A 14,025-nucleotide genomic window follows, 5' to 3' on the forward strand; every position below is an offset into this window, starting at 1 on the left:
TTTGTAGTTAGTTTCACAGAAAATTCTTCTGGTTTTAGTGTGCTGCCAATCTCTTGTTTGAAAAATAAAGAGATTTATATATACATATATATTTTTTAAAAGACCAAACAGCCTGGGTGTGGTGGCTCATGCCTATAATCCCAGCACTTTGGGAGGTTGAGGTGGGCGGATCACCTGAGGTCAGGAGTTCAAGACCAGCCTGGCCAACATGGTGAAAACCCATCTCTACTAAAAATACAAAAAATTAGCCAGGCATGGTGGCGCATGCCTGTAGCCCCAGCTACTCAGGGGGCTGAGGCACGAGAATTGCTTGAACCTGGGAGGCGGAGGTTGCAGTGAGCCAAGATCGTGCCACTGTACTCCAGCCTGGGTGACGGAGTGAAACTCTGTCTGAAAAAAAAAAAATACAGAAAACATTCATCTTAGCACCTTCTGGTAAAAATTAAAAAAAGAAAAGATGCTGATTTTACCTTACCACTGATTTTTACTAAACTTACAAGCTTTAGTTTAAGCAACAGGATCACAATTTCTTTTTCCTGTCACTAACACCCAGATTGTTGCAAATACTCAAAAGGGAAGTGCAAAGCATCATGCTGGAGGATTTCTATGCCTTAGCTTCTGCAGTATTTCTCTACAAAGGGGCCAGGATGACCATAGCATTCCTGTCTTCACTCTCAGAGCTGTACAAATTATGCTTTTCAATGCATTCTTGAACAAGATCTGGTAGCAAGTAGCGAACCCTCTGCCCCTTCTAAGGGCTCTCCGGATTTTTGTGGATGAGCTATCATTAGTGATCCATTCATTCACCACATTAATGTTGCTCTGGTGTTTCCATAGCACATTAGAGTCATGGATGAATTTCTGAGCATCATTTCCAGCCCGAGTAATACATATGAGCCCATAGTCGACCACAATTTGGGTGATGTCTTCACTTTTCCACAAATTAGGAACACCAAAGCACTCCAGTAAATCTGCCCCACACAGCAACTTGACCTTTGGTGCACCTTTTGATTTTGGCTCTAGGGATTTTTTTTTTTTTTTTTTTGACTAGAACCTTGTCTTTGTTCAGTTCATCTCCTCTTCCATCCAGCCTTTCTGGCATAGGTGAGTTCTGCTGGTGATCACAGTTACTAGCCTCCAGTTTCTCCTAATGGTGTTTTAGCACCATAACAGTCTCTTTTCACTTTTTCTGAAGACTTTCCCATGTATCAACTTCCACTCATTTGGAATTCTTGGTGGCAAGTTCGGCTATGATGACCCGGTGATGGGCAGGAATGAGTCCCTTCTTCTTATAAGCATCACCAACAGGAAAGATCATGCCTTTGACAATTCTATATCTTTGTGTTCCATTCATATAGTCCTTGGCCAGCTCAAACAACCTGAGGTGCCTGTTGGTGATAGGACTGATGGAGCTACAGCTAGGAGAACCACTTCAGTCTTCTCTGAATTTTCCATGGTTAGAACTTGAAGTTGTTGATGTAAATGGAAAACTGTGATGCCTCCCTTTCTTTTACAAAGGAAATTCTTTGAATCTGAAGTGTCTTGCTAGGTAGACTATTGGAACCATTCCAATTAGTGTGTCAACAGTCTTCTCTAAGGTGAGCTAGAAAAATGGTTTTGTATCCAAATTGTAACTTGCACCCTCACTGTCCACTGTCCTGAGTGCTCCTGGAGACAACCCATGTCCAGGATGCCAGTGAGGGAAATATTTTTCCTATTGTATTTTTACTGGACCTTTTCCAGTATTCAGTACAGTAACATGCTGTATAGATTTATAGCCTAGGAACAATAGGCTACAGCATATAGCCTAAGTGTGTAGTAGGCTATACCATCTGGGTTTGTGTAAGTACAGTCTATGATGTTCACACAACAATGAAATCACCTAACAATGCATTTCTCAGAATGTATCCATATCATTAGCAACATATGACGGGGTAATAAAAAGTAATTACTTTAACATTGTCATCAACCAAGCTTTTCCACATAAAAGAAAAGCAATAGAAATATAAATTTAAACAGTTTAATTAAAACTACTTTAACCTTAATTTTGAACTGAGAATATCAGTATGAACTCATGATGTGCTTTGTCTAAAAATACATATTCCCTGGCTCTTTTGAAGAAAAAGTTTTACAAACAATTACCAATGCAATAGCAGTGAACGTCTTTCACACCCAGATTGTGACCTCTAAATAACATTCCCCATTTAAAGAAACTAAAACATTTTGGAGAAATGACTGATTCTACATCTGGAGAAAGACATGCATAAGATAACTATGGGTCATTCTTCCTTCCCCTCCCTCCCTCCCTCCCTCCCCTCCTCCCCCCTCCCTCCCTCCTTCCCTTTTTTCTTCCTCCCTTCCTCCCTCCTTTCCTCCCTCCCTCCTTCCTCCCTTCCTCCCTTCACTTCCCTCCCCTCCCTTTCCCTTCCCTTCCCCCTTCCCCCTTCCCCCTTCCCCCTTCCCCCTTCCCTTCCCCCTTCCCCCTTCCCCCCTTCCCTTCCCTTCCCTTCCCTTCCCTCTTTCCTTCTGTCTTTCTCTCTGTCTTTCTCTGTGTTCCTTTCTTTAAGATCTCACTCTGTCACCCAGGCTAGAGTGCATTGGCATGATCATAGCTCACTGTAACCTTCAACTCCTGGGCTTAAGTGATCCTCCTGCCTCAGCCTCCTGAATAGCTAGGGCTACAGGTGTGTGCCACCATGCCCAGCTAATTTTTTACTTTATTTTTGCGGAGTCTCACTGTGTTGAACTCCCGGCCTCAGACAATCTTGAAGTGCTAGGATAACAGGTGTGAGCCCCTGCACTTGGTGCCATCTACATTTCCTTAATGTCAGTTATGCTAATTGTATAAAATGATCTCACTACCTGTTATTCTATTATCAAAATTGCTTTGCAGACACCTAAATAGTATTTTCATTAAAAAGGAAATGCACAGAAACTGTAGAACATTATTATCTGTTAAATTTTACCTCTACTTTTTTACAGTAGTGAGAACCCAGCCCTGCATAAGTAAATTTTCTAACTGTGTTTGTTTTCCCACACATGATTTTTGAAGCCCATAGCTATTTCAGTCTTTCAAACTCCTATGCTTTGAAATTCCTATAGTTAACCAGGAGTGGTGGCTGACACTTATAATCCCAACCACTTTGGGAAGCTGAGGCAAGAAGATTACTTGAGTCCAGGAGTTTGAGACTATAGTGAGCTATAATCATGTCACTGTACTCTAGCTTGGGTGACAGGGCAAGACCATGTCTCAAAAATAAATAAATAAATAAAAAATAAAGAGAGAGAAAAGAAATGCCTGCTGTTGCAGAAAAGCCTCAAATTTTTTCTTTTTCTTTTCCTTTTTTTGAGATGGAGTCTTGCTGTGTTGCCCAGGCTGGAGTACAGGGGTGCAATCTCGGCTCACTGTAACCTCTTGAACCTGGGTTCAAGGAATTCTCCTGCCTCAGCCTCCCAAGTAGCTGGGATTACACACCTGGCTAATTTTTTGTATTTTTAGTAGAGACGAGGTTTCACCATGTTGGCCAGGCTGGGCTCAAACTCCTCACCTCCTTGACCTCCCAAAGTGCTGGGATTACAGGTGTGAGTCACTGCACCTGGGTGCCTCCAATTTTTTTCTGAATGAGGTATAACCTTTGTAGACCAGAGCTACCCTGTGCCTTTTCAAAACTCTTCCCAAATTATAAATGGCAAGATACAGTTGACTTACTAGGTCATTCTCACCATTAGAATGGGGAAAATGTAGTATAGAGTCCCAGAAAATCTGTAACAATAGCATTTTCTGACAGTATAACAAACATTTCAAATCAAATATAAAATGTCCCTCTTTCCCAGTAAGTAGAGCTACCCTGGCCCTTTCAGTTACTCTTTGAGGTAATCAACTATTAGTGTATACTCAGCTACAAGAACCCTTGGACAAGATACATCTTACCATCTTCCTTTACCTGGACATCCACCCATTTCTTCTTACTTAGTCTAGATATCACAGGATTAGTTAGACCCCAAGCTTCCCAGATAGTGTAGCTCCTAAAATTATAGAGAGAACAGCAGAAACTTTCTTTCCCCACATTTTCTATTACTTTCTCGACCCACAAAAGGAGAAAAATATACAATCTAACCCACAAATGGAGGAAAATATACAATCTGGAATAAATCTTAAGGTGTCATCTCCTTTGTCTGTCATCTTTAATGTGCTAGAATATCTGGCATCAGGCCCAGAAAATTGAGGTTTACTTCCACTTCTCAAAGATCTCTATTTCCTCTACAAAGGAATATTCATCAGTAAGACAATGCTCTTGGCTCAATTTAGCCTAAAGGGACTTAGACTGGAGCCCTCCATTACATAAGCTTTCTCCCCTGTGTATTTGTATTAATGTATTCTTTCCTCCTGACAATCTTCTCCCAGAAAATTTCTCCCTCCCGAATAGTGTTTTCAGTGGACAGACATTAACTATCAACAGTCTTCAATCCTACTTTGTAGTATTTAGATACTCTGATGTCCCTTAGTTCACTAGATTCATTGGTTTATTCAGTAAATATTTACTGAGCATCTACCAGGCCCTGGTATAGGTCAATAAGCAACACAGAACTCTTCCTTTCATGGGACCAATGTCCCAGTGGCTCTTGCAATTATACTGTGAGGTGGCTTCAAACAGGCAGCACGGTAGTGTGTCCTACACAAGCAGAAAAAAGAATCAGACTAGTACATGCAGGTTTCCTCTTCGTGAAGCTCTCTCATTCCTATCCTCTGAGTCCATTTTTCTCATAGGTAGGTTGTGCACTCTGCTTCTTACATTCTCAAAAACAGTGCACTGAACTGCAGGTGTTGTGGGAATACCTTTAAGAAATGTTAAAAAAGACCATAGGGGAAATGACTCACTTTGTAGAAATTCACATCAATAGTGTATCTGGAATGATCCACTTCGCTAGCTTGGAATACACACACAATTGCCTCACATTTATTCAATTTCTTGCTTGATCACCACCTGCCCTTAGTGACAGGAAGTCCACTTATTTCCTAAGGCCTCCTGCAGCCAGCCTGCTTGGGTAAGAACACTAGGAACTTACTCGGTTCAAAGGAGATCAGTCCTACAAAAAGCCAGGAAGAAAGAGAAATCTGGGAAGTATGAACAATCCACTAACGCCTTGGCTTGGTCTCTGCTACATGAGGTTAAAGATGGGTCCCACACATTCTGATATCAGGACATTTGTTTGTGGCTGCTGTGATGCTCCTACTGATTCAGCTCTCTTCTTCCCATCACCCCGGCAGTGTCCCTCTGGAGCTCTGAGATCACATCTATTTTAGATCACATTCACACACTCATCTATTTTTCCCTTCAATGCTTAGCACCAAGCCAGGTGGGCCAAGGCTAGAAAAGAACCCAATCCCAGCCTCTTGTCATGCTGGACACATAAGTCTTCTCCATAAATCCTTGTTTGGTCTGTCTTAGCATCTCTTCCTGCCACTGGACTACCTTGGCACACCCAACAATGAATCTCCCTGTTTCATGCAAAGGAGAAAGGCAGATGTTGTTAAGCAACAAACACATGCTCATTTTGGACACCTACACCTACACACAAACCCTCACAGGCAAAGATTGTCTGTTTGCCTTACATCTGCACAACTTGGAGGGTCTTTTAAATGATTTGTCCTACAGTGAAGCAATATCCTTCAAGGAACTGTTTTTGGCTGACAGTAAAAGAAGTGGAAGCTCATCACAACACTAACTTTTCATAGAGAAAGGTCTGCTTCTAGCACTATGGATATTGAGTGAGACCAAATCATCATTACTTAGGGCTTCATTATTCATGAGGGGAGGGCTACATTGTTTGCTTCTCTCCCATCACCTGGTAGTTTTGCTGAACATTAGCATTTAATAACTGAGGAAAATATGAATGAGAATATGTTAGTGTGCCATTTGTGGTGGTTTTTAGAAAGCGTGATGTTGCACAAATGGAAGTCAATGATGCTTGTGACATAAGACTTTCTGGGCCACCTATTCCAAGGCTCCTTTATCCTTCAAACACCTCATTGCTCTGCTACTTTCAATGACACTGCATGAACTGCAGAATTAAATCAGAAATCTTTAGCCAGGCATTCAAAGTCTTCTGCAATCTAGGACTTACCCACCTGTTCGTCTTAATTTGTCATCTTTCTAACTAAATTCTGAGCTTTGGCTGTATGCATTTACTCACTAGTTCATGAACTTACCATGCACAGTTTTAAAGATAAATTTTAATTTGGAATAATTTTTAGATGTACAGAAAAAAATATAAAGTTGGTATGGAGAGTTCCTATATGTGTACTCTTTATCCAGTTTCCCCTAATGTTAACATCTTACATTATCATGATACATTTGTGAAAGTTAAGAAAACAATATCAGTATATTACTTTTGACTAAACATCAGTTTTCATACAACAGTCCTTTTGCTGTTTCAGAATCCCATCCAGGATAACAAATTATATTTAGACCACACATCTTTTTTGTTTCTAGTCTCTGTTCATCACATTTTCCCCCCTAGGAATCCCTTTTCTCTCCTTTAATATTCTCCAAGGTCCATTCATGTCTTATCTCTGCAGTGCTTTTCCTAATTGCTCCTGTCCTCTGTGATTTTTCTAATCTTCAAATTGCAGAACCACTTTTGTCTGGATCACATATTTGGAACACAGCATACCCTGACCTGCATTATTATATATCTTTTTATATTTTGTTTGCCAATTAGCTTCTAAGGAAAGGATAATATCTCATTCATTTTCTCATCTCTGGCACATGTGCAGGCATTGGGTTCTGTAAATATTAATGGAATTATTAGAGGCCTAAGGCTACTACATTTACATTTTATAATATACTAAATATAAATATAACTTGACAAGTCATAATAACTAGTATTTATTGAGTGGCTACCATATGACAGCACCTTAAAGGCTTTAGATGTAGCTTTAGAGTTAATTCTTTTAATTTGTCCCACGATGTTTCTACTCTGTACACTGGGCTGGGATTTAGAAGCTATTTTGCATCATGTCCTGTCTCTTTATTCTCTGAGGGTAGGGACATTATATCCTCCTGCCCAGAACTAAAAGGTGAATGTTATAGAACACAATACCAACTATTTATTTTTCTTCCTTATGACAATATTTTCTCTTACAATTTTTTAAATTATAAAAGAAGTTTATGCACATGAAGAAATTCTATACATATATAGTAAGAGATACCTTCTTCAATTTTTCCTTCTCATTCAAGGTCAAATTATTTAAATTTTTGAACTTGACACAGATTGCTAAAAATTTGAATATTTTAAATTGTAAATAAATATGGATTCGTGATCTTAAAAATTCCAAACTCCAATTATACAGAAGAATAGACACAAAAAGGAAATCTCCATGAGTCCTACTTTTCAGAGGAAACTACTTGTGAAAGTTGACTGTTATAAAACCTGCAGGAGTTTTCTATGCATATAAGCTTTTCATGTTTTGTTTTTGTCAGGAATGGAGTCCGGGCATATCTGATCCTGATATTCCCCAGGTGTTCCTAGACTTCTGCTGCCTTGGACATTGTTACCTGTTCGCACCACCCCCCCGCCCCCCAATTCTAGCCCATCTCGTTTTCCTGGGCACTAACCAATCCTTCCTCCTTTTCAGGCTTCCTCTTTCTGACTCCAAACAGTAAGTTTTTGTAGGATTTTTTTTTTTCTTTCCCTGCATGTTTTCATCCTCAGAGTTTATCCATTCTCTGGGTTGGTTACCATTTTCTCTCACTCTATTTTCTTATGGTCAAACTTCTTTTTGGAGTTTCCCAACCCACACTCATTCCTTCGCCCTCTGAAATTTGACTCACATCCCCCACTCCAATAAAATTATATTTGAAGATTCCTGAGACATCACAGAAATTATTTTAGTTCCTACCCCTATGGGCTTCTGGATACCATTAACTCGTCTTTCTCCTTCTAGAAGCACTCCTCCTGGTTTCAGAGGCATTGCAAAATCACAGTGCTAATTCTACCTTTAGGATTGGCACCTCCCCTATTGACCCTATGGGGTCTCTTGTTCCCTCTCTCTTTCTCCAGCCCACACCCCCTCATCTCCCTGGGGAATTTTTCAGCTTCCCAAACCTCAAACACCATCTAACTCCATCTGTCCAACATGAACTAACCTTTCTTAAATTCTAGTCCCACACTTCCAACTCTCTGCAGGTGATAGTCACAATTTTACTTCAACATTAGCAGCTCAAAACTTAAAACTCATCCTCTTGATTTTTTATTTTTGTTAATGGCACTGCCACTCTTTTGGTCATCTAGGTAACATATTGGTCATTTTTCTCTCCAGTGACCCTTGAATCTCATCACTCATTCTCACATAAGTTCCACTGCTACATCGTTTTGCCTCCTTCTCATATCTAGTCCATTATCTCCCCAATTCTCAACTGCACTTTTATAGCCTTCTGATTGTTTTTTCATTCCCTTCTTCATTATCTATCCATCCATAAATTGCCAGGCAAGTCTTCACTGAAGCCTGACTCTGATTATGACACTTCCCTGCTCAAAACTCTTCAGTAACGAGCCTGATAGTGAAAGATAAATTCTTCGGCATGATTTTGGAAACCTGGTATAATAGCCATTCTCAAACTTCTTTGTTTTAGGACTTTTTTTGAGATGGAATCTTGCTCTGTTGCCCAGGCTGGAGTGCAATGGTATGATCTCAGCTCACTGGAACCTCCATCTCCCGGGTTCAAGTGATTCTCATGCCTCAGCCTCCCAAGTAGCTGAGACTACAGGTACGCACCACCACGCCCAACTAGTTTTTTGTATTTTTAGTAGGGACGGGGTTTCACCATATTGGTCAGGCTGGTCTTGAACTCCTGACCTCGTGATCTGCCAGCTCCGGCCTCCCGAAGAGCTGAGATTACAAGCGTGAGCCATGCGACTGGCCAGGATCTCTTTTCACTCTTAAAAATTATCAAGGACTCCAAGAAACACTTATTTATATGGACTATACTTATCAGTATTTATTAAATTAGAAGACTGAGGGAACTTTTAAAATATTTATTTCTTATATATTTTCAAATAGCAATAACAAACCGATTACATGTTAACATATTTTATGAAAAAATTATTTTTCCAAAAAAAATAGTGAGAAGAATGGCATTTTCATTTTTGCAAATTTTCTAATGCCTAACAATAGAAGATGGTTATAGTGTCATAGCTGCTTGTACATTCAATCTGCTATGATATCACATGTCATGTAGACTCTGGAACATTCCATTGTGTATTTACAAAAGAGGGAGTATGAAAAGGCAAATAGCGTCTTAGCATTATTGAGAAAATAGTTTTGCCCTCAGTCCTGTGATAGTGTCCCAGGTCCCCAGAGCCACTGCTAGGTACTTTTCTCTCATTGATGCTCAACCAAACCTCACAGCCAGTTAAAACCAGACTATCCATCCTCTAAGCAAATTCACATTTTTATAGCTATTCTCTGAAATGAGTAATGTGATCAGAGAATTTTACTTGTACATTGGGGGTACCCTATGGTTGGCCCAGGGTTAAAAAAAACAAAAACAAAAGAGAGAGAGAGAGGGATTTTTGTTGTTGTTGTTGTTCTCTGATTGACTGGAAAGCCTAGAGTGCTTCTAGAGTACTAGAGTCTAGAGTACTAGAAATCAAGGAACTTAAGTGCTAGTGACAATTCTGTAACTAACATTTTATGTGACCTTGGACAAGTCATTTAATATCTTGATTCTCAGTTCTTGAATGTATAAGCCAAGGAAATTAAATGAGATGATCTCTCAGAGATGTTCCAGATCTAAAATCATCAATGAGTTGGAATTAAATCACCCGAAGTCTGTTCTGAAGAAATAGGAGATACCTGCCACTTCCCATCTTTTGTATACTTCTCTCTCTCTCGTTTTCTTTTTCTGAGTTAATCACAAACTACTGTCTTTCGTGGGTACATAAAAAAATCAGATTCCTTGTTTCTGTAGTTTCTAATGACTGTCTTGAATGGCTTCAGGAAATAATCTGGCTGGGTGCCGGTGGCTCATGCCTATAATCCCAGCACTTTTGGAGGCTGAAGTGGGAGGATCACTTGAAGTCAGGAGTTCAAGACCAGATTGGCCAGCATGGTGAAACCCCATCTCTACTAAAAAATAAAAAAAATTAGCTGGGCGTGGTGACACATGCCTATAATCCCTGCTACTTGGTAGACTGAGGCACGAGAATCTTTTGAACCCAGGAGGCAGAGGATGCAGTAAGCTGAGATCGTGCCACTGCACTCCAGCCTGGATGACAGAATGAGACTGTCTCAAAAAAAGAAAAAGAAAGAAAGAATCCACTAGACCTTTGTTAATTAAATTTGGAATAAAATTTCAATAAATTTTATGAAATTTAGAGTATTTTCAGCCATTATTTCTTCAATTCTTTTTATGCCCCTCCTTCCTTCTTCTTTTCTCTTTCAGAAACTCCAATTACACATTGTCACATATTCAGTGATGCACTGTGCTTTTTGGTTTGTTTTGTCTTTTTTCCTCTCTGTGTTTCATTTTGAATAGTTTCCACTGCTATGTCTTCAAATTTACTAACCTTTTCTTCTGCAGCATCACTCTTGTTAATGACTGTATTTTTCATCTCTAGTAATTTTATTTGGGTCTAAAAAGACCCACATTTTTAAAATTTAAAAATATTTTTTAAAAATCTCTTTCATATCTCTTCTTAAAATGCTCATGTTGCCCTCTATCTTCCAGAACATATGAGGTATACTTTTTGTAGCTGCCTTAACATCCTTGTCCACTAATGCTGTAGTCCATTTAATTAGGTCTGTTTTTATTGACTGATTTTTCTCCTCATTATAGATCATATTCTTCTTCTTTGCATGCCTGGCAATTTTGATTGGATGTCAGACATTGTGAATTTCATATTGTTCCTTGCAGGACATTTCTTCATTCCTTTACATATTCTTGAACTTTGTTCTGAGAAGCAGTTAAGCTACTTAAAAACAAATTGATATTTTCAATGCTTGCTTTTAAGGTCATTCAGGTGGGAACAGAGAAGCATTTAGTCTAGAGCCAATTTGGCCCCATTAGTGAAGCAATGCCTTTCTGAGTACTCTATGGCCCTGTCTAATACAGTTTTTTCCATTCTGACTTCAATAGCCCTTTGTGTGATCTCTGGGGATTATCACACCTGTTCCTTTCTGGTGATTCTTTCTCTGGTTCTCAGCATATACATTCACTGATCAATAGTTAACTGAAGATTCAAGGGGAACCCTCTGCAGATATCTGGAGCTCTGTCTGTGCAGATCTCTTCTCTGTGCAACAATTTTTCTGCTACTCAGTCCTACAAATTCTAGCTGCCTTGGCTACTCCGAATCCTTAGCTCTGTCCCCTTAACACTGGGAGCCTGCAGGCTGTTTGAGATCCTCATTCCTGCACTGCAGCCTGGAAGCTGCCTTTAAGCATTAATTTGGGAGCAATTCTGGGGCTTACTTTGTAAATTTCTATTTTCTCAGGAATTGCTGTCTTGAGCTGCCTGATGTCCAATGTACAAAAACTGTTGTTTCATGTCTTACATCCACTTGCAGTAAGTTTTACAGTTTTGTCTTTCATATGTAATCTTTGATCAATCTGGAATAAATTTTTATTTCTACTAGTATATTGTAGATTTATAGACAGAATCATGTCCCCCCAAAATTTATATATTGAAGCTTTAACCCTCAATGTGATTATATTTGGAGATCGGGCTTTTAAGGAGGTAATTAATGTTAAAGGTTATTAGGGTGGGGCCCTGATCCAACAGGACTTTGGCCTTTTAAGAAGAGAGAGATGCACACATACCAGGGATGCGTGAGTATAGAGGAAAGGCCAGGTGAAAACACAGGAAAAAAGCAGCCGTCCGTGAGTCAAGGAGGAAGGTTTTACGAGAACCCCACCCTGCCAGCACCTTGATATTGGACTTCCAGCCTCCAGAACTGTGAGAAAATAAACATCTGTTGTTTAAGCTGCTCAGTCTATGGTATTTTGTTATGACAGCCCTAGAGGACTAATGATGTGGGAATCCAACTTCTTTTAGAGATAACCAGTTATCTTCACATGTTTATTGACCATCTCATCTTTTCTTTTCCCCACAGAACTACAATACAATCTCTATCATACATCAGATGTCTGATTCCTGAGCTCTGTTCTGTTCCACTTGTCAATTTGTCTTCCTGCACCAAGACAATACCACCTTAATTATTAGAGTTTTAAAAATTTTAATATTTAGTAGGCAAGTACATCTACCTTATTCCTCTTCATCAGAAGTGTTATAATTCTTGGCACATTGCTATTCTGTACACCTTTTAAAATTTGTTTGTCAATTTCCACTAAAAACACGGTTGGGATTTGAATTGTGCTGTATTAAAACTGTGGATCAATTTGGGGAGTACTGACATATTTAGAGCATTGAGTCTTCCTTTTCATGAACATGGAATCTTTCTGTATCAAGTTCTTCTTTTACATCTTTCAGTAATGTTTTATAGTTTTTCCATAAAGGTCTTGCGTATTTTTGTGAGATTGCTTTGAAGCACATTTTTTTGTTGTTGCAATTGTAAATGGATATTTAGAGGCCGTTTGCTCTTTGTGGCTGGTGTATATAAATGAATTGATTTTTATGCATTTATCTTTTGCTCAACCACTTTGCCAAACTCATAATTCCAATATTTTTCTACAGATTCTTTTGGATTTTCTGTGTATACATATCATCTATGAAAAATGATAGTTTTTGTTCCTTCCTTTCCAATCTTTGTATCTATTAGCTTTTCTCTTGACTTTTTGTACTGGCTTATGATGTTTAATACAATGTTAAGTAAAAGTGAATGTTTTCCTGCTTTTCCTGATTATATAATTTCATTTTATATTTTAGAGATGGGGATCTTGCTATGTTGCACAAGCTGGACTCGCACTACCAGGCTCAAGCCTGGGAGGAAGATTCCCTTACCTCAGCCTCCTTAGTAGATGGGACAACAGCACATGTGACAGTGCCTGGCTAATATGGTATATTAAACAAACTTTTGGTATTCTGTATCGGGGTAAAAAAATATCTTCTGCTTCTAATTTGATGGGTTTTAAAAATAAAAAATGAATTATACATTCATAAAATTTTTATTCTATATCTGTTAAAATTACCACGTTTTTCTCCCTTAATATATTTATATGATAACTGATATTCACGAGTTTGCTAATATTAAACTGCTCTTGCATTTTTGAAATAAATGCCCAACTTAGTCCTGATGTAGTTCATTTTTCTGTATATGCTAGATTCAGTTTGCTAATATTTTGTTTAGAATTTTTCATCATGTTCCTAAATTAGATTGCCCTATAATTTTCTTTTCTTATACAAATTTTTAGTTTTAAGATCAAAGTTAAACTGCCTCATAAAATGCATTTCCAGATTTTTCCTTTCCAAGTTTTTCCTTTTGACAGTTCTGTATAAGCTTGTATAAGATAATAAGTTCTGTAAGATAATAATTCTAATTGGAATTATTCATTTCATGAAGTTTGATAAAATTCACACATATGTAATAGGCATGCATTTCTTTTTGTGTTGGTTTTGGGATATATTTTTCTAAGATTTTGTGTATTTTGTCTTTATTTTCAAATTTAAATTGGCATAAGCTTGGTTATAACACTCTTTAGTATTACAACCATGGATACAACAGAAGTTATATACCTTTTCAATCCTAGTATTGTTCATTTGGGCATGTTCTCTCTCTGTCTGTCTCTCTCTCCTCCTTAATCAATCTTAGCAGAGACTGATTTTTTAAATAAATGTTTTTGAAGAGCCAACTTTGGTTTCATTGCTGTTCTATTTTGTCCAATTTGTTGATTTCTGCTCTCATCTTTATTCTCTTCTTCTTGCAGGCTTATATTGTTCTGTTTTTAAGCTATTAGTTGGACACTTATCCCATTACCTTTCAATCGATCATTATTTTCTACAATAGCCTCTGAAAGTGCATTTTCACTTCATTCCACAAGTTTTTGTATGTCCCAGTTTTGATAT

The 14,025-nt window shown here is 38.4% G+C and overlaps 1 pseudogene; it reads right to left on the bottom strand.

Moving 5' to 3' along the window:
* Window positions 1-604: 604 nt before the first annotated feature.
* On the bottom strand, window positions 605-1,455 carry LOC126954386 (nicotinamide/nicotinic acid mononucleotide adenylyltransferase 1-like; annotated as a pseudogene).
* Between the last annotated feature and the right edge of the window lie 12,570 nt (window positions 1,456-14,025).

The sequence above is a fragment of the Macaca thibetana genome, chromosome 5, assembly GCF_024542745.1.
Source record: "Macaca thibetana thibetana isolate TM-01 chromosome 5, ASM2454274v1, whole genome shotgun sequence".
Taxonomy (NCBI): Eukaryota; Metazoa; Chordata; class Mammalia; order Primates; family Cercopithecidae; genus Macaca; species Macaca thibetana.